The sequence below is a fragment of the Schistocerca americana genome, chromosome 2 (genome assembly GCF_021461395.2).
Source record: "Schistocerca americana isolate TAMUIC-IGC-003095 chromosome 2, iqSchAmer2.1, whole genome shotgun sequence".
Lineage (NCBI taxonomy): Eukaryota > Metazoa > Arthropoda > Insecta > Orthoptera > Acrididae > Schistocerca > Schistocerca americana.
In genome coordinates this window covers 566,660,471-566,682,330 of record NC_060120.1, presented here as the reverse complement: position 1 = coordinate 566,682,330, position 21,860 = coordinate 566,660,471, and the positions used below count along the sequence as shown (strand labels likewise).

Sequence of the window (21,860 nt, the reverse complement as noted above, 5' to 3'; positions counted from 1 at the left end):
TTTATCAGTGCTCCTATTGTTTTATTCATTATTAAACATACTCCTGTATTACCCCTATTTTATTTTGTATTTATAACCCTGTATTCATCTGAACAGAAGTCTTACTCCTCCTGCCACCGAACTTAACTAATTCCCACTATATCTAACTTTAACCTATCCATTTCCCTCGTAAATTTTCAAACCTACCTGACCAACTAAGGGATCTGACATACCACGCTCCGATCTGAAGAATACCAGTTTTGTTTCTCCTAATAATAACGCTCTCCTGAGTAGTCCCCGCCCAGAGATCCGAATGGGGGACTATTTTAACTCCGGAATATTTTACCCAAGAGGACGCCATCATTATTTAAGCACACAGTAAAGCTGCATGCCCTCGGGAAATATGACGGCTGCAGCTTCTCCTTATTTTCAGCCGTTCGCAGTACCAGCAAAGCAAGGCCGTTTTGGTTCATATTACTAAGCCAGATTAGTCAGTCACCCAGACTGTTGTCCCTGCAACTACTGAAAATGCTTGCCTCTCTTCAGGAAACATACGTTAATCTGGTCTCTCAACAGATACCCTTCCGTTGTGATTGCACCTACGGTGCGGCTATCTGTATCGCTGAGGCACGCAAGCCTCCCCAACAACGGCAATTTACATGGTTCATGGGATATATATGTAAAATGACTCCTTATAGCATTGGAGCTCTTCCACATTGAACTGTCTATTCCAATTGTCTTGTCGTTACTCACACTCACAATGCGGTTGCGCTGGTAGTCTTCTTCCACAGAGAAACAATGGTTAGACTTTAGGTAATGTCAAATCTGCAGTTTGCTAATAGTTTGTGTAAGTAAAGTGGACTTTTCCGTGATGCGTTTGTAACAGAATTAGTGTTACAATGTCGATTTACAGCTTAGGTTCTGACACAAAGCACCCACCACTTGGCGTTTCAAACATAATAAACAAACAAAGGAATAGAACACATCCAATTTCACACTCATGTCAATATGAAAACACACTGCATTATATTTGAAATAGATAACTGATATTAAGCCATTTACTAAAGTGCAATGTAGTGGCCAGTTATCTCTAAGGTTCACCATAGTTTTTATAAGTGCCATGCAACCTAATTTTTGTCAGTTTAAACCAATCGCTACGGAAGAACTTCTAAAATGTCCCTTTACTTGTTAAGTGCAGAATTAACAATGGTTCACTCCAGTAAAATAGCTCAGAGAAACAACTACTGGCTCTGGATTAAATATTCCTCAATAACAGAAAAAAACATCAGAAATTCATTTTGAATAACTGTATTGTTCTTGAAAAAATGCACGAATTTACTGAGTGATCGATTCACAGTGTAAATGTGGCAAACCTGAAACATAATAATTTACAGCATATTGTGGATTGTTGGTAAGATTTCAGCGTTTACAGATTCATGAATATGCCAATCCAGCTTTAATTAAACTCACTGAATATTGTCGAATAAAGACATTACGGTGTCTTCCACATACAATCTTTTGAATTGGATCACTCAGACGAAATGTGGAACAAGGAAAATCATCCAAAAGAATCTTCATGTTTTCGCTGCATAATGACTACTCCATTAAATTTCGGGCGTGCAGCCGCATTAATTCTACTTCTCCTTCTGATATTTCGGCTGTGTATCGTTCAGCCATTTTCACAGTGAGCGGAATGACTCAGCCGACTCTCTCCGAAAATGGGTGAGCGATAGACGGCTCAAATGGCAGAACAAGCAGTGAAGTTCAAGCGGCTCCACACCCAAAGTCTAATGGATCAAAATCATCCACGCCCCATTCGGTACTAAAACTCATTACCAACCTCTTTCTGTCCTGTGCTATTTCGAGCACAAAGCGCAGTTAACGCCGAAGAGGTTAACACACCACTTCCAAAAATATTCTTTTTTCTCAACGTATTTGAACATGGATACTCTCACTATGTTTCAGCATTGCCGTTACAAATGACTGAAAACATATAAATACAGTAAATAAAATGTAAAGTGTGACAGTTTGTGAAAATTATAGTGCATTTCAAATTAGTTGTGACTTTTGACGCTTGCTCACCGGAGTGGACGTGATGCCGTTGCCTAGATCTCTGAGCACTATGGGACTTAACATCTGAGGCCATCAGTCCCCTAGAACTTAGAACTACTTAAACCTAACTAACCTAAGGACATCACACACATCCACGCGAGAGGCAGAATTCGAACCTGCGACCGTAGCAGTCGCGCGGTTCCGGACTGAAGCGCCTAGAACCGCCTGGCCGCCGCGGCCGGCCGATAACACCAACACCTTGGACACCAACGGCGATCCAGCTTTCCATACCACGCCACCAGCGGTTCGATTGGTAAACCGACCGTGCTGCCAGCTGCGTATATTTTCGTCAAGTCTCTTTGTAAAGCGATATTTTCTGGTGTTCAAGTGCCCTGCAGTCGTCAGACACTGTGAACAAGTGTTTTGTGTTGGCGTTGTATTAATAACAACAGTACAGCACGTCTGAACACGAGATTCACAATAAAAGAGGTAGTCCAAGAACACGTTCATTGGCAGTGAAGATAACGTTCTGCTGCAAAGTATTCCTCAGAATTCGACATTAATAACTTCACTGCGCCATATTAATCTGTTGTGATGTACAGAGCGCCAACAATGCAGTGCAGGAAAAATGGTATTTTCTTCTGGATACAAAGAAATGTTCCGTTGGATGTAGGTGAACCTCGTATGTATAAAGCGGAGGTAATGGAACTTGTAGTGCTGTACAAATCAAAGACTTCTCGTAACCAGGTCGACGATGTAGCTAATGCTGAAAAGCATAGTTTAATCAGACTTCCTCCTTATCATGGTTATTTAAATCCGATTGTGAATATAGGGGCCTAGGTTGAAAGTAATGTGGCAAAATGCAAGAAGTAGTATACGCTGAGGACTTTGGAATGATGACAAAAGGAACTGTTCAAATGTTACATCACAGGCTGGCCTCGAATTGTCAGTCATATCAAGAAGGTAGTTGAGGAGGTATGAATTCATGGAGGACTGTCATGAGTTTTGAGCAAGACGTAACGTCGCCAGTTGCCATACTAAAATCTGCTTCTTTAGCCAAAACACAGTAGAGTTTACAAGTATTCATCTCACTAAGATTTTAAAGCATTTGAAATTGCGACAGAGTCCTTAAACAGTGCATTATTAAACAAGTAACTGAAGGCTAGACAGGTCAACATTTTATGAAAATGTCCATTTTCAGAATAAAAACAAACGCTTAACTTTTTCACTTATCTTGTTGTAAAAACTCACAGCAATTCTTATTTCACCAGCTATCGATTGTCCTTAGAAAATACATCATTTCAGTGAAAAAATCTGTAGGTGCTTTAAGATAGGTAGATATGAAAATTTCGAGTATAATCATATGGCATAATGCTCTCCTCTTTGGGAGCTGTCATGTGCCAAAATCTTTTTTCCATAACTCAGACCATTTATTAGATATGAGGGATCTATGAATATTTCATTATGGCTTTTTCACAGGCGCGTGCGTTGTTGACGGAGCACTTTACATGCATTCCATCTTGTCGAGATTGGATACAGATAGCGACAACCTTCCAGATTTCTAGTATAATTCAATATGATATTTACATTTCATATACAGCAACATATGACCTAACACGCACCAAATGCCAAATCGTAGTCAACTCTGTTTTTCAGTGGATACTTTAAGAATTTCTTGGAGTAGTTTACCTAATACCGAAATAGCACATTAACCATGACCATTTAACGAACTGATAGGCAGTTCATCATGAAGCTGACGAATTAAGCTATAAGATGTACTAAAATCACGCGGATATTACAGGAATAGTTTCTTTAAAGTATATTTTAGTGTCTGCTAGTATAAGCGTAGGCATATCAAACTCTCCACAAGCTGTTTGCGCGGTAAAACAAAATTGTTAGAGTACATTGATCCCTGAAGCTGTACAAAACGAAGAGATACAAAGATTCTCTGAATAAAAGGAAACGGACAATAACACAGGAAAACGAAAAATTTTGTTTGAAAAACTTTTTTTACTTTGATAGCTGATCTTTATAGATTTTTATGGTCTCAATCCAAATCTAGCCTTAGTTTTTTTGTTTCACCCATAGTTTTCGAGTTATATGGTTTTTATTATATACTATAAAAATCCTGTGCCATACGATACACTGGGAAATTAATGAAACACTATGTTACAAAATGGTTCAAATGGCTCTGAGCACTATGGGACTTAACTGCTGAGGTCATCAGTCCCCTAGAACTTAGCACTACTTAAACCTAACTAACCTAAGGACATCACTCACATCCATGCCCGAGGCAGAATTCGAACCGGCGCCCGTAGCGGTCGCGCGGTTCCAGACTGTAGCGCCTAGAACCGCTCGGCCACTCCGGCCTTCAATTTGTTACAACATAAGCATGATTTGTATTTACAGTAAGCTACTTAAAACAGTGATATGTGTTAATAGAAGTTGTCAGCTGGAATTGGTTTGTAATTTCTTTCTCTTTTTCCATTAAAGCTTCTTGTGTAGCTTTTTCTACGATGAGTCTTTTGCTGAACTTCGCAGTGAAGTGACCAACAGTAGTCCCGCATCATGTTCGTGTTCCAGCGGCCTTGGAAGCGTTTTTCCATTGGATGTATCAATAAACAGCCTCCAGTCTTCCTTTTTATATTCAATACCAATCTAATTCATCAGACTGGGAATGTCTGGCCAGTACACTAAATCACCTTCTTGTTGAAAGAACTTGGAAAATTACAGCTCTCTCTTTCTGTACATGTATATTCTAGTTCCAACTGCCTATAAGTTCTTTTCTTTCAATCTAGAGCCAAGCAATTCAGCTTTTTCTTTCGTTAAGCCCAGATCCCTAACCAAATCGTTAAGCTCGTTCTGAGTAAACAATTTGGGCTCTAGACTTTCTGTATTACAATGTAATTCATCATCATCTAGTTCATCTAAATCAGGTAGTACATCAGAAAATACTTCTGTTGCAATAGAATTTAAATCATCTAGTGGTTCAGGAACTGGGAAATCTGCCCCATTCACACCATTCCCTACTGGTCGGATGGTGGATGGAAGGTTAGGGTAGTTTACTACCTTCTTGTTTTTCGAATTATGCCTAGTAATATCAACACTGCAAAAGTAGCAATCATCAGAATGATTTCTTGGCTCCCTCCATATCATAGGAACGGCAAATCTAAAGGCTTTTTTTCTTGTTTTGAACCATTTTCTCAGATCTTCAGAACACACATAACATATCTTACGCGGCGCACAAGATTTATCTTCATCACCAAGTTTAGATCCTAAATATTATAGATAAACCTTTTTCAAAAAGTCTGTAAATTTCCCTAGGTGTTTCTTAAACACAGATTCACCACAAGTATAACACAAACTGTCAGAAGAGTTTTTACAACCACAATTAGACATTGTACTGAGCACACGTACAGGAAACGGGAAAGAGAGGTTAGGTTGACTGAACAAAACACCATTAGTTAACACAAAAATAGAATCGACCTTTTTCCAGGAAATGTTTTTCAGCAGTGCTACCAACGTCATCTACGTTCATTACATCTCCTTTTTAAATTATTTTAACTATATAAAAGCTGTTAAATTCTTTAAAAATCGCTTAATTTAACAAATTTAACTGTAAAATGTGAAATGGTGAGTGATACAGTATTTTAAGCATCACATTTGGATTTCCCACTCTCGAACAAACATAAGAATAAGGTATTTTCACCAAAAAAGTTTTCCATCGTTGGCCTGTGTAATCTAATACAGTCACTAGAACAATGGTGAATATTTTAATCTCGTAAACAAAAGAAGTGGAATAGTTTTGCTGCAAACTGCGTGTATATGTTCTTCTTCTGTACAGCATTAAAAATATTGGTCCAGAAAACCGAGTAATTGTGAAGTGTACTGCAAATAGTAAGCACAGCAATAAACTTAACTTTCCCCAGAGTAAAGTGTTACTCGTATTATAGCGTTCCTTAGTAGCAATGTAATTAATTTCGACTAATACAGGTTTAGGGAAGCTATAACTTCTTTCGCGAGAAGCTGAACCAATTCCACACAAGGAGGGAAGGTTTTTTTTTTTAAAGCAAAAGAAACACAGTTATAACGAAGAGTAAACAACAGTCTCTATTTTATTTCATGGAATAAATAACAACGTGCACTGTGCGCTCAATCTGGTGATGGCGATCCTCACATTATTAATTTCATAATCAGCAACGTATCGTACACTGATCGCTTAATTCTACTGGCTGCCGCCTCCGAGTTCCACATCTTATCTTATTCAGCGATATCTTATCTGAGGTAAACCGCATAAGAGTGTAGCAGGCACGGCAGAAATACCTGCCACATGGAGCGCGTGACAAGGGAACGATGTGAGTACGAAGTATTAATTACATCACTGACACACTCGCAGCATTTCATTTTTCATCCATTTATCGTGTTTCGCAGGTACTTGTAGCATTAAAATTTAACAGTGACGAATGCAGAACTGTTAGAGAATATATCAGCGAACATTCATTTCCTAATAATCCTGCTTTCTGTGGCATCAGTATTGCTAATCTGAGTCTGTGATGTTAATCAAAGTTGACAGCCTTAGTCCCTTACCCTATTTATACACGGTTTGACTAAAAACGCATTCTTGCTTCCTTGGAACGTCAACTGTTTTGAAATAGGAGGATACTTTCGCAGTTATGGTCCTTAGTTGCGATTAACCGTCTCAACCACCTCTATAAATTTATAGCTATCTCCATATGCACTGCATCAATGTAGTTTTTGGAACCGTATTTCCCACGATTTTAGTGGATATCAGAAACAGAAGGATCGGAATAATCTGAACAAAATACGCGACTAACAATACTCCTCTAATACGCTATGAATTTCAGCATTTTCATAATTGCTTACATTACTGGTGTCGGGAGACTTGTGAACAGCTTTTACATCAGATGAGCCGGCCGGGGTGGCCGAGCGGTTCTAGGCGCTACAGTCTGGAACCGCGCGACCGCTACGGTCGAAGGTTCGAATCCTGCCTCGGGCGTGGGTGTGTGTGATGTCCTTAGGTTAGTTACGTTTAAGTAGTTCTACGTTCTAGGGGGACTGCTGACCTCAGATGTTAAGTCCCATAGTGCTCAGAGTCATTTGAATCATTTTGAACATCAGATGACATTAATCTGCTCTGAATTACAGACATGTATCAGACGTCCAAGTGAAACTTATTTTGTATCTGTTTACGTGGTTGTGTATACATTCGAATATGAACTTATCTGTCCAATACATATCCTTTCAGGAGTTAAGGAACTCGTTTGTAAGTCTAAGAACGCCACCGATATTGACTTCTATAATATTCCTACTTATTGCTGTCGGAATATGGTCTCTATGGTTGCTGATTTGCATAGGGGTAAAAAAAAGAAGGGAGGCGACAGTATAGACTTGCCGTGTACGCTGTTTTGCAGCCAGAGATGGCGGGTCCTGACGCCATCTAAATGGTTCACATGGCTGTGGGCACTATGGGACTTAACTTCTGAGGTCATCAGTCCCCTAGAACTTAGAACTACTTAAACCTAACTAATCTAAGGACATCACACACACCCATGCCTGAGGCAGGATTCGAACCTGCGACCGTAGCGGTCGCGCGGCTCCAGACTGTAGCGCCTAGAACCGCTCGGTCACTTCGGCCGGCCCTGCCGCCATCTAAAACACCCCAAAACACTGGCATTTATGACTGCTTCTTGTTCATCATTCCTCTCGTGGCACCTAACATCTGCTGTAAATAATAAAAATTACAGTACCTACATGAATAACATAGTGTCAGGGATCAAATTCGAATGTTTTTCTGTTCTTGAATGTGTATTTGCTGTAGTAATACGACACACTCGGCCTCGTTGATGTAATTTTTTATTTCATTGATATATTTCGAATAACCAAGAAGAGAAGGAAGTCGTGTGAAAAACATGGTTTCGTATTCCATTTAATTCCGCTTTTACTGTTTTTGAGTCGATAGCACATGAAGCGGGAACTCTGAAACCAATGCTTGCTTACTGATGCTGCTTGTTTTTCGTTACATTTTCATTTTGCAGCTTGTATGCAGAACATTTTTTAAGTTCACGTTTGCAAAAAACTTACCTAGGTGTTGTTTGCTAGCGCATAAATGTGTGCAGTGAGGAAAGAAGTAAGCCATGCTATCGTATCTTGTGCATGTCAACGAACTGAACGATTATTGAAATGTCAAAGAAAGTAACTGCGTGGAGGCATACCTCCATGCAGAATAGAGTTCTTGTTTTATTAAACTGTCAGTGTGTTAGTCTCATTGTAGTTTATACACCTTCTCTCTTTCCAATCACGTCTATGATGCAGCATTCAATGTGTGACCAATAACAGCAATTTGCAGATCATAAAATACTATATAATTTCATAAAACATGTTCCAACATTGTGTAATACTATAAATGTTATTAAGGGAACGGTGACAAATGCTTTGAGAGGTGACACGCCACCCTCTCACATTGACAACACTTTTAGTGAGATTGATATCCATATTTTGCGTAATGATCTTGGTATTCCACAGTACTACATTTGGTATGTGTGACTTACGATTTTTTTACACGAGGAAATTGGGGGCATAATGTTCATATAACTGCACTTGTAGCCTGTAGAGAACTTGTACCCGAGTGGCTGTAGTGGAGGTGACAGAGAACAGGGAGACAGATGGATTGTAGGCCATAAGTGCTGAGTCCAGCGACCTGGCTGTGCGAGTGATTCTGGGAAGCAGCGCTCTGTGGATTGTACCTGCAGAGGGACTTCAGGCTGTGGCACTCCCTTCTTTCCACTTAGGGTCAGAGCAGGAGGGCGCGGGTTCGCAAAACATTTCACCTGAACTAGGCGACAGTCCGCCGCGAAGGTGGCCAATTGGCGCAAAGTGGGTGGAGGAAGCCTTTTAAGAGAGAGACTTCTATAATCCGAACTTTTGTGCAACGTGTGGGGAGGTCATACAACTCCGAGTAATCTCATGTTAGAAGCTGGGACAGTACGGACAGAGCGGCGGGTGCGCGTGTTTAGCGGAGAGGAGACTGTCACTCCTCTGACGCCAGGAGGTTTCCAGGTTCTTTTGGCAAGCGGCAAAAACTTGTATTTCATGGGAACATCTGTCTGGAAAGATGAACAGCCTTGTTTAAAAAATTTAAAATGTTCCGCCAGGAAAGATTAGATTTCTCCATAAATGAGAGACTGTGATCCCATCTAAGTAGACGTTTTTTCCTGAAACATGACGATGCTTACTGTGAGAACGAAGCCTCTCTGTTCTAAAATCTTTTTTCAAAGAAGAGAGTTTGAGACGCTTATTGGTTCCTCTCAGGATATGCAAAGCAGAGGCTTGCTCCCGCAGCGTGGGAGCCCCATTGCTGTATCTGGATTTGGCTACCAGGCCAACGCAACAATCAAGAGGGAGATTCAATGTGTAGAGTATATTTTGATTGGTTTGCGCAATGTGGAGCCTGTTTCGTTGTTGTTAATTCGGCTCCTATACCGAGGCTTGGTGGGAAGTGGTTGTGATTCCTTGCCTTCTTTGTCTTCTGATTGTCCTCTGGTAGAGAACTTCAGTATCCCTAGTGGATGAGACTTGAGTTCTGTAACTTGTGGTGGACTTAGAGCCAGAGGCGTGTTCCATCTGAACTGAGAGTGGGACTGCATACCATGTAGGGCATATAGTGTGTCATGAGGATGAACTTATTCGTCCTGAGTCGGCCTTCTGACATTTGACAATTCCAGGACACCATCGTGTCTTTCAGTCAGATTGGTTTGGCCACACCAGCGAACGGGTGCACCTCACACTGCAATCTGTCGGGATTGCAGCGCCCTGATAGGGAAGTATTTTGTGTTCTAATTATCAGAACGCCGGTCTGCTTAGTCTGCAGGCTTTCGTGGGCGCGTCAGCGGCCGCAGCGCGCTGCTCCTCACCCACAGCGCGCCGTTTTCTGCTGCCGCCTGAATCAAGGTGGAAGGGTAACGTACTGCTGCACCGGTGTAGGGCTGTTAAACGATATTCACAGCTCCCTGTTTCTGGCGAACCACACTTTCTGGGGTAGCTGGTTGTAGTTGACTCCATTTTAATGGAAGTGGGCGTCAGACTGCCTTACAAAAACGATTAATTCAGAGGAGAATTTGTTGAGCTTCAAATGCAATGAACGGTTTGCCAATCAAGCACCAACCCTTTTCGGATTTGTTCTTGTTATTATTTTTGTAAGATTTACCAGATTGTTGTAGTTATGAAAGGATTTATAAAAGCTGTTTTAGTTTTGTAAAATAAAATATGCCGTTGTTATTCATTGTTATCATTCATACTCCCTCAACTATTGATTGTTTCTATCCTATTTTGGTGATACATGGGTACACCAGCAACTCAAGGTTTAGTCTTATTAAACTAGTTAAATTGATTATTAATTTGAGTTCAGAAAATGACCGTATACGTAGGTAACAAAAGTGTCATGAGTGAATTCACGAATTTCATATGTAAAGGTTAAGGGTTTAGCTCACTATTTGAAGTTTATTGAGAAGACTATACTTTTCTCTATGTAAAGAGAATAACATTTAGCGTCACTAGGACACATATTTATGATAAAAGTAAGCGATGGCTTGTAGCTTAGCCCCCGTAAAATACATATTTTGCTTTAACATATATTTAAGTCACTTTTTTAATAATGAAAGCTTAGCATCTGCGATATACGAGTATATGCCTACATTTCCAACAGTAGCCTATTTTTCCCTTTTCCCGGAATATTTCTCCTCTTTAACCGTGTCAGTTTTTCAGGAATAGCCAAATGTATGACAAATTGAATGTATGTCTTCTGTGATCACCTGCTTCATTTTAGTTTTTTATTTAATTCTGAGATATTACACGTCATACAGAAGTCTATACCATGCATTGTGATGTAACAATACTTAGTTAGACAGTTTCATGTTCCATGTATCATTTGCATGATAAATCGTAATGATGTGGAATTTGTAAATCTGCCTCCATGCTGAACACTTATTACTTTTTCTGTTTATCACTTAAAGACAGACAAATGTTAGTAATTCCTACACACCACCATTTATACGTTACATTAATAGATACTCTTCTGCGTAGTAGTAGGAGTTTCCAAAGCGAAACATCTTCAGTTTAGTTTCAAATTTTAGTTTGCTGTCTGTCAAGCTTTTTATATCACCGGGTAAGTGATCAAAACTTTCGCTTGCAGCATTGTGAACCATTGTGTGTGCTACAGATAACCTTAATGCGACGTAATGAATGTCACTGTTTTGTTCTCGTATTATAATTATGTACATTGTTGTTCCTGTTGAAGTGCAGAGGATTCTTTACATCAAACTTGAAACGGGAATAACTTTACTGTGAATAAGATAGATTGCTACTCACACGCCGAACACCAGGCTGGCACGACGAAAAGTGTTCACCTAAGTTTTCGGCCAAAAACATTCTTCAGAAAGGCAGATCTGTATGCCAGTATCTGAAGCAAGCTTCCCAAATTTGAAAAATCTACTCCATTTCTTTATTAGACCATCCGTATAGCTACGGATTACAAATATCTGAACTTGCGTGATACTGGATTTATAGTATACCTGTTGTGCGTTTTGTTTTATAGAAAAGACGGCATATATGAGCACACTATTACTGACAGGCTTTACAATTTCTTGAGACTTTTTAATATTCTTGTTAGTCCTATAGTTGGTAATGATTCCTCTAGACTGACATGAAAAAAAAAGTGCGCCTGTGGTTTCTGATTTATTGTTAGTAGATATTTCTACCAGTTTCAGAAATAATATGTTTACATTTGCGATCACTAACACTGTCTGTCCCAAAGGTGTTTAGCGAAAAAGTAAATCTTGTGTGTCAACAGCATCGGGCCACTCTCGCTATACGGATTGACCGATGTCATATCGCCGGCCGTTGTGACCGAGCGGTTCTAGGCGCTTCAGTCTGGAACCGCGCGACCGCTACTGTCACAGGTTCGAATCCTGCCTCGGGCATGGATGTGTGTGATGTCCTTAGGTTAGTTAGGTTTAAGTAGTTCTAAGTCTAGGAGACTGATGACCTCAGATGTTAAGTCCCATAGTGCTTAGAGCCATTTTTTTCGACGTCATATCCTGCACTGAAGCACAGAAATACTTTCAATCTTATGAAAATTATAGCACAGAGGTTTTACCTTCTATGGCATGAGGACATTGTAACTGAAATGACTCTTACCTTTTATTTAACTGGACTTTTGAAATAAATTCACACTTATAATTTATAATAGCTGAGTTCATTTAGTTACCTATTACGTTTGATATTCATTATTCATATCATACAACAAAATACTGCCTTTGAATATAGACGGAGCGCTTCGTGATATTCGGGCGGCTTCCATCAAAGCACTTCATCATGTGTATTGCTTGTTATAAATCAATGATGATACGAAATTTCGATATTATAGACTATAACAAAAGAGAAAATCCACTAGCGATTTCGGCGAGTGTGTTTCTTTTTTCGAGGTTCTTTCGTATACAGAAAGTGTACACCAGTGGCGTACTAATATTAGCTTCCTAGCAATCCTCACTACTCGGTTAATGTGGGAAAGATTCGGAGTAGAAAATTTAGCGATGTTCCTAACATTCGTAAATGCAGAAGATGTGAAACCTACACGAGAGCCATAACGCCCCACTCCCACTTTTTTTAAAAAAAAAGAAAAAAAAGAAACCTTTGAAGCTTCTGACGTTACACGTATTTTCAGAAGTGATAAATCAAAAGTCCAGAGCATAACAGTTAAATAAATAGCACCTGCAACAGAATCTATCACAGGATGATATGAAAGTGCCCAGTACAGTACATAGATACATGCCTAACACAGCACCAATTGCTTTTCTGTACCGCCTAAAGTTTTCTTCTGTGTTAGATTATTGCTTTCAATTTTTACCATTTTTATGTATTGCTCTTTGAAAGTCTTTCCTGTCAACGATGCTTATCTTTGGTCGATGATATCCACTTATTATTGTATTAATTTGACTCTTTAGATAATCCTTATTTGGCTGTGGGAAATGTATTTTTGTCGTTTGTTTCAAAAAATGGTTCAAATGGCTCTAAGCACTATGGGACTTAACATCTGAAGTCATCAGCCTCCTAGGCTTAGAACTGCTTAAACCTGACTAACCTAAGGACATCACACACATCCATGCCCGAGGCAGGATTCGAACCTGCGACCGTAGCAGCAGCGCGGTTCCGGACTGAAGCGCCTAGAACCGCTCGGCCACACCGGCCGGCCAGTCGTTTGTTTCTTAAGTGGCCCCTAGACGGTCAATAACACAGGAAAATAATATTGTGTAATATTATTGACGTTCTCCCTATGCTGCCCAATGAACCTGTGCAAAAATTGTGTTTCGGAATGTTGGCGATAAAGGCGCTACTGCTGTGGTAATTGCTCTACTTTGTTGGAAGCAGTAAGAATGGGGTTGAGAAATTAGGTCAAGGTGTGTCAGAGAGATCACTCAAGAAAACGTATTGAGAGAACTGAGGTTGAACGAATAAATAAATAAATAAATAAAACAAAAATCTATCTTATTACTGGAAATGGTTGTCAATATACACAGGCGTTCCGATAGATAGGCACTTGCATCCCCCTTACCGATCCCTCTTTGAATATGGCGTACGAAATTTTTATTCATTATAAATTTCTTATACACTTCTAGAAGTGATTTTCCATGACTCCACTAAACCTTTCCTTTAACCAAATGTAGCACCACGTGGCTGATCTCAGACAAAACTATGGCTTTAGCAGCTGCTGTATAGCCGTTTTTTGTTGTTTCAAGTGCGCTATCGAAATAACATACGTGTAACGAATATTGAGTGGATAACCATCAGTTCTCTGTGATATGTTTTCTGTATCGCCTATAAAATTTAATTCTTGGGGCATAATACGTCCCAAGACTGACTAAGTCATTTGCATCAAAACTAGAAATTTTAGATTTTTGCACTCCCTCCTCCACCGGGATTAAATTTCTGTGGACCTCAAATTCCCATGATCGAAAAAGATAATACGAAGCGTGTTTTTTAAGTAAGGTCCGTTTTGTTGTATGTACTAGCAGTTCGCGCGAATACCGCAACGAGCGCGTGCGTCGTGTACCGGCATGTCTCGGGAACAACTGTGCTCAGTTTCAGGTCTGTAGCTAACCTGTACAGTTCTGTTCTGTCCTTCGAAAATGTTTGACTATCAACTTGCCGCCGCGTGTGAGGTTCGCTCAGTGATACGGTTTTTGTCAGCAACGAACCTGTCTACTGCAGAAATTCATCGACAGATTTGCGAAGTGTAAGGTGATACTGTTATGAGTGAAAGCAAAGTACGTAGGTGGGTACGAGAATTCAAAGATGGCGGTGTCAACGCCCATGATGAGGACCGCTCCGGTCGCCCTTCTTTGATTACAGACAATTTGGTGGCTTCAGTTGAAGCGAGGATTCGTGAGAACAGGCGGAGTAACAGGTCTCCTTAACGAATTTTCTGACGTGTTGAGATCTGTGATTTACAACATTGTTTCTAAACACCTGAATTTTAGGAAACTGTGCTCCCATTGGATCCCAAAACTCCTAATAGAGGACCATAAAAACCAAAGATTTGGGTGCGCGATGAAGTTCTTGACTCGTTATCACGAGGAAGGTGACGGCTTCTTGAGTCAGATCGCAGCTGCAGACGAAACATGAGTTTCGCATATCACGCCCAAATCGAAGCAACAGAGCATGGAATGGAGACACACACACACGCCTGCAAAGGTGAATGCCAAACAGACTCTGTCCCAGTGCACAATCAAGGCGTCGGTGTTTTGGGATAGGCATAGTGCTTTGTTGGTCGACTTCATGCAACGAGGAACCACTATCAATGCAGAAGCATCCGGCCAAACCCTGAGAAAGCTATGCAGAACGATTCAAAACGAAAGATGAGGCATGCTGACAAAGGGAACTGTCCTTCTCCATGACACTGCAGGTGAGACCCTCGATTTATTCGACAGTTTTGGCTGGGAAGTTTTAGACCACCCACCCTGCAGTCCCGATCTTGCGGCGAGCGGTTACCATGTGTTCCTCCACCTTAAACAACACCTCAGTGGCAACCGTTACAATGATGACGACGATGTGAAAACGGCAGTGAACTCTTGGTTATTGGAGTGGGCGTAAAGTTTATATGAAGAGGGTATTTTAAAATTGGTTGAGAGGTATGATATGTGTTTGAACAAACTTGGCAACTATGTCGAAAAACAGAGTGAAGTATGTACTTTCTGAAAATAAATTAATTTTTTTGACTTAACATTTCGTTGTGTCCTTATGTTCAAATGGGCCTTATTTAAAAAACACACCACGTACTGCAATGAGAGATGTTATTCCACCAACTCAGTGTTTACCTATTATGCTACAATACCTTACCGTTGGTAATTCTTTCGAGGACATAAAATTTACACATGCACTTTCACTTTAAAGTATTTGATACATTGGTATGGAAACGTGTCGTGCAATAATACATGCAGTAAAGGATTTTTTTTGTTAGATAATTTACACACTCACATAAATAGCTATGTATACTTTTATTCATGATTTTACATTAATTATGTTTTTGAAATCCCGTCCTTCGTGGCCTTTCACCGCAGCTTCTTAGCAAAAACTCACACCATTCTCGGAATTTCTGTTTTTATACTCATCTGACGTAACTTCTCACTATGCCAGCTATTATTTATATTTCTTTGCACTCTAAACATAACGGTCTTTCGCCTTGTTTTGAACTCATGTTCAATACCATAGCAACAACGAACATGAACACAGTGATATTCATAGTCTGCAGCCCGCGATGGTCTGCCCACAGACGGCACAATATTTCCGTTTGATATTCTCAGTGTTACTGCGCAAACTCACAATCACATCCCTATACGTTTAATATTTTAGCGCTTCAGGAAAAATTGTGCAATACTATTGACCATCTAGGGGACGCTAAAGGCATAATTTTCTTCCATGAAATGTGATTGCAACAGCTATAGTCCTTAAAATTTCGACTGGTAACAAACCAATACGCCTGTCGACTCTCCTGTGTGCATTTATCTATCTTTGTCGCTATTATATTCGGAAACGGTTTTAGGACATTAATGAAAAGTGATGGACTTTTTACATTATTTCAGAAATTACAATTGTTCTTCCATTGCTTCTTTTATAGTAAAAGCTATAGTCTTTGTTTTATTCTCAGATGTTTTAAAGTTATGTCTTTTACATATAAGCTTCGCTTATTCATAACAGTGGAAGAGATACAACAGTAGTCACAAAGCCTTCTCCAGAGTATAGAATTCGACATACGGCAGTAATGGGACAAGGGGGGTGCAGCCCCACTGCATTGTTGCCAAATTTATCCAAGATGGCGGCGATGAGGTCATCCAAGATGGCGGTATGTAGACTTGGGAACAGCGCATGACATCATCCAAGATGGCGGATTTTGGCGGGAAAATAGGCCAAATGTGCTACATCCACTAACCTAACCTCCAGAAAAAATGGCGGGAATTTTGAATTTTGGTGGGAAAATAGACCAATTGTGCTAGCCACTAACCTAAGCCTCCAGAAGAAAAAAATGGCGGCAAGATTGAATTCCAACAGGATAATGCATGCATACTTGTCTTTATTATTATTTATTATTATTATCATTTATTATTATCATTCATTATCATTTATTATCATTTATTATTATTATTTACTATTCTTGGCCTACGTCGACTAGAAAATTCCCTTCAAATTCAAATTCCAAAACGATGATGGCTGCAAAACCATACTTTTCTATATTATTATTAATTGTCATTCATCATTTATTATTATTTACTATCATTTATTAGTTATTATTATTTATTATTATTGGCCTACCTCCACCAACAAAGAAGATGCCGCCATGTTCAAATTCACATGCCATAATTCCGTACTTCTATTTATTATTATCATTTACTATTATTTATTAGCAGTTATTATCATTTATTATTATTTACTGTTATTCAAGATGGTCGATTTTTGTGGCAAGAAAGCCAATTCCCTTACATCCACAACAAAAAATCTGTCACAAATTCAAATTCGAACACGATAATCCGTCACACCTACGAAAAAAAAGAAACCGATTGGGCCATATGCACTAACCCAAGTCCACCTCATCCTACGAAGTTTGAATTTTTCGCTGTCACTTATTGTTTCACTCCCAAGCTATGAAAATCTCGTCAAATAATAATAAAATGCACTTTTACTAACCTAAGTCAACACCTGAATGAGATTTTCACTCTGCAGCAGAGTGTGCGCTGGTATGAAACTTCCTGGCAGATTAAAACTGTGTGCCCAACCGAGACTCGAACTCGGGACCTTTGCCTTTCGCGGGCAAGTGCTCTACCAACTGAGCTACCGAAGCACGACTCACGCCCGGTACTCACAGCTTTACTTCTGCCAGTACCTCGTCTCCTACCTTCCAAACTTTACAGAAGCTCTCCTCATATCAGCGCACACTCCGCTGCAGAGTGAAAATCTCATTCTGGAAACATCCCTCAGGCTGTGGCTAAGCCATGTCTCCGCAATATCCTTTCTTTCAGGAGTGCTAGTTCTGCAAGGTTCGCAGGAGAGCTTCTGTAAAGTTTGGAAGGTAGGAGACGAGGTACTGGCAGAAGTAAAGCTGTGAGTACCTGGTGTGTGTCGTGCTTCGGTAGCTCAGTTGGTAGAGCACTTGCACACGAAAGGCAAAGGTCCCGAGTTCGAGTCTCGGTCGGGCACACAGTTTTAATCTGCCAGGAAGTTTCTTAAGTCAACACCTGTTAATTCGTGGGAAAAGGGCTGAAGTCTTTGTTTCAAACAGTACCGTCATCACTTGTTCTGCAATATCACATCTTCGAGATCGCAGCAACATCCACCGTGCTCGCTGCGAGGTGTGGAGTCCAACTGCGTGTTAGTTCGTATCTCAGCTACATGAGGACGTTGCCGGAAGTCACTTAAGTTGGCGGGAAGAAAGCCAATTGAGCCACGTCCACCAAGTTTGAATTTTTACGGTCACTTATGCTTCCGCTGCTAAATTATTGAAATCTCGTCACTTGTACTACGCTAAGTCACAAGGTGGGAAAATGACTCTATTTCAGGCATTACGGTCATGCAGGTGTGTCCCTACTGACATCCCGATGATCCGCACGTGTGATGGAGCACAAAGGACGCTCTCACCCCGATAAGCTTTGCAATTCAAGACCGATAGACACGAGCCGACATGCTCGAACTGGAATGTTTTTTCTAATGAGTTGGAAACTTCCTTGATGTCACAACGAGCGATCGACCACTTGGCTCTGTCAGACAAAGAACGCTCTCACTAAGTTAACTGATCACCTGATTCTCATTATTCAGCCCACATGCTTCATTGTCTAATGCAAGATCGTCGCGAAAACACATGTCCGTACACATGAGCCATCGCGCGCACCTAGCTTAGTACCCCCGCAAGTGAATGTAACAAAGTTCGCATGACTATATAATTAATCTGATCAATTAATTAACCTCTGTGATGTAGAAAACTGCAACGTCCACCTAGACTTGGTATCAATTTGCGCCATTGCTATGACCACCTGGACTTGAAGTGAAATAGTTTAAGTCCCTACCGACCACTTCGTCCTTTACCGACCCATGTTCGTTGGCTAACATGTACTAATGCTTGCTTCTGTTTACTAACGTACACTAACGTGTACTAACCTACATTAACTTATATAACAATTTGTCTATACAAATAAGGCAAGCTTCAATTCTGATGGTCAGTTCGTGTTTCGCTACCAACACAAGAAAATTGTGGCAAACGAAGCCACTAGCCTAAGTCATCTGTGATGACTCAAAATCGTCTGCTTTGCCTCTCTCACACACCATGTGCGCGAGACCGCCCACATCACAGCCTGGTCCTTTATACTCCCGTCGGACATACTCCTCTGTAAATAATCTACCTAAACTATGTTGTTCAACCCAAACGGTCTACCACATGGCCAGAGCACGCCCCCAGTACCTAAGCCGAGAACATTGCTCGCCCCATCTTTAGTTAACCGCTGAGAGATGGAGATAAGCTGCAGTCACATCCCTCGCGCTCTCGTAGCTACTCGCCTCAGCAATTCGATCTAACAAACCCTCCAAGAAGAAAAAACAACATCAACTCGAACTCTCTCATATTCTATATCGTCCCACAAATACTTAACGTACATTTTATTTACGCATCGAGTATACCTATCACTCTCATACAAAAAACACTCGCCCTGATGTACCTCGCCGGCCGAGGTGGCCGTGCGGTTAAAGGCGCTGCAGCCTGGAACTGCAAGACCGCTACGGTCGCAGGTTCGAATCCTACCTCGGGCATGGATTTTTGTGATGTCCTTAGGTTAGTTAGGTTTAACTAGTTCTAAGTTCTAGGGGACTAATGACCTCAGCAGTTGAATCCCGTAGTGCTCAGAACCATTTTTTTTTTTATGTATCTGGTGTCATATTGCACAGTCGGCAGGCACGCAAACAGCTCCGAATTTCAGTGAACAATATCAAACTGCTCCTAAATAAAGCAGTACCCATAACTGTAAATACCATCAGTACTCGTAATCTGTCCAAATAACGCATACCGTAATCTGTCCAAATAACGCATACCAAAGTAGCTCAACAGACGGGCGCAATCAACCTGTCCCACACAAAGTCACATGTCCGACAGCTCTCAATTCGCTCAAAGGCCTCTGTTCGACCCCTCAAACATGACTTGATGACAGCCACATTCACACTTAGCACCTGAGAAATTCATATCACCTACACGCCAAACATGACTATGCAAGCCAGGCCATGCGAGTTGTCTCTCATCGTGCTAACTCTCTGCGGTCCAACACACATATTAAGGCCGCATTCCATTGCAGCCGGCCTATATGCGACACATCTCCACCTTCCTGTCTGCTGTCAGAATAGCCGGGAGCGAGTTCACACACCCACCGTCTGCACACATCCCAGCGCTTCCCTCCCCTCACAATCGAAAACGATCATCTGAATTTTTTTTAAAAAATAAGAATCCAGTCAACTTCTCCAAAATTGTATAGTGCCCCCAAAAATAGTTAACGCTCGCTTTCGTGTTTTCTCAGCTTATTTCTAAATTCAAATGTAGTAAATGGAAGCAAGCATTAGTACATGTTAGAAGACGTGTCGGTAAAAGGACGTAGTGGTCAGTAGGGACTTTAACTATTTCACTTCAAGTCCAGGTGGGCGTGGTATTGGCGCAAATTGATTGCACGTCTAGGTGGACTTTGCAGTTTTCTCCATCATAGAGGTTAATTAATTGATCAGATTAATTATATAGTCATGCGAACTTTGTTACATTCACTTGCGGTGGTGCTAAGCTAGGTGCGCGCGATGGCTCATGTGTACGGACATGTGTTTTCGCGACGATCTTGGATTAGATAATCGAAGCATGTCGGCTGAATATTGAGAATCAGGTGATCAGTTAACTTAGTGAGAGCGTTCTTTGTCCGACAGAGCGACATGGTCGAGTGTGTGTTGTGACGTCAAGGAAGTTTCCAACTCGTTAGAAAAAACATTCCAGTTCGAGCGTGTCGGTTTATGTCTATCGGTTTTGAATTGCAAAGTTTATGGGGGTGAGAGCGTCCTTTGTGCTCCATCACACGTGCTGGTGGCGTGGTATGAGGCATTAGGGTGGTTTGGACAAAGCAAGCGTGTCGGTTCCTGTCTGTTCGTGCTGGGAATTTGCGAACTTTAGGACCGATGTAGCTCTTAGCGTGTCACATGATAGAACTTTCCAAACATCTCGAGTGGTTGTGTGAGGTAGGTATCGGCAGGATCGAACCTGTTCAGAAAAATTAATTTTGGGTGGAACGTGTCCTTTGTCCAGCACTTGGTTGACAGGTTCTATCGTGTCTAGCGTTAAGTGCTCGTGGGCGCCAAAAGATGCTTATGAGGTTGACCGTTTGTGGCTGGACTCTGAGGCGCTGCTCGCCGCCTACCTGGCGCGCTGGCCGGGGGCTGCGCGGGTGCCACTGGTCGCTTGACGTCAGCCGGCCAGGGAGCGGCCGATGGAGCGAGCTCAGCCGGCCGTGCGTACGTCAGCTGCGCTCTGGAGTTCGCTGTGTGAGCATCAAGAAGTCAGTTGGGACACACCTGCATGACCGTAATGCCTGAAATAGAGTCATTTCCCCGCCTTGTGACTTAGGGTAGTACAAGTGACGAGATTTCAATAATTTAGCAGCGGAAGCATAAGCGACCGTGAAAATTCAAACCTGGTGGACTTGGCCCAATTGGCTTTCTTCCCGCTATCTTAAATAACGTCCGGCAACGTCCTCATGTGGCTGAGATACGAACTAACACGCAGTTGGACTCCAGACCCTGTAGCGAGCACGGTGGATGCTGCTGCGATCTCGAAGATGTGATATTGCAGAACAAGTGATGACGGTACTGTTTGAAATAAAGACTTCAGTCCTTTCCCCACGAATTCACAGGAGGTGACTTAGGTGAATAGGTGAATAAAAGTGCATTTTATTATTATTTGACGAGATTTTCATAGCTTGGGAGTGAAACAATAAGTGACAGCGAAAAATTCAAACTTTGTAGAATGATGTGGACTTAGGTTAGTGCATATGGCCCAATTGGTTTCTTCTTTTTTTCGTAGGTGTGACAGATTATCGTGTTCGATATGGCAAAATATGAGGAATGGCGTGTATATTTCGTTCTGGCCTTATCATTGGCGCGTGTGATATCAAATGAGTATGCTACATCACATCAACTTTCTCGAGACTGGTGATAGATAGAGACCTCCACCCAAGTCTAAAGAACAGTATCTTAGC

General features: G+C 41.1%; 1 protein-coding gene across 1 annotated transcript in view; it reads left to right on the top strand.

Annotated features, from left to right (window-relative positions):
* Positions 1-6,354: 6,354 nt before the first annotated feature.
* The window catches only part of LOC124594173 (ankyrin repeat domain-containing protein 65-like), a 28,210-nt gene continuing 12,704 nt past the window's right edge, over positions 6,355-21,860 (top strand). Inside the window, exon 1 of the mRNA XM_047132529.1 lies at positions 6,355-6,386. The gene's annotated coding sequence lies outside the window, so the exon portion shown is untranslated. The remainder of the gene's footprint in view (positions 6,387-21,860) is intronic.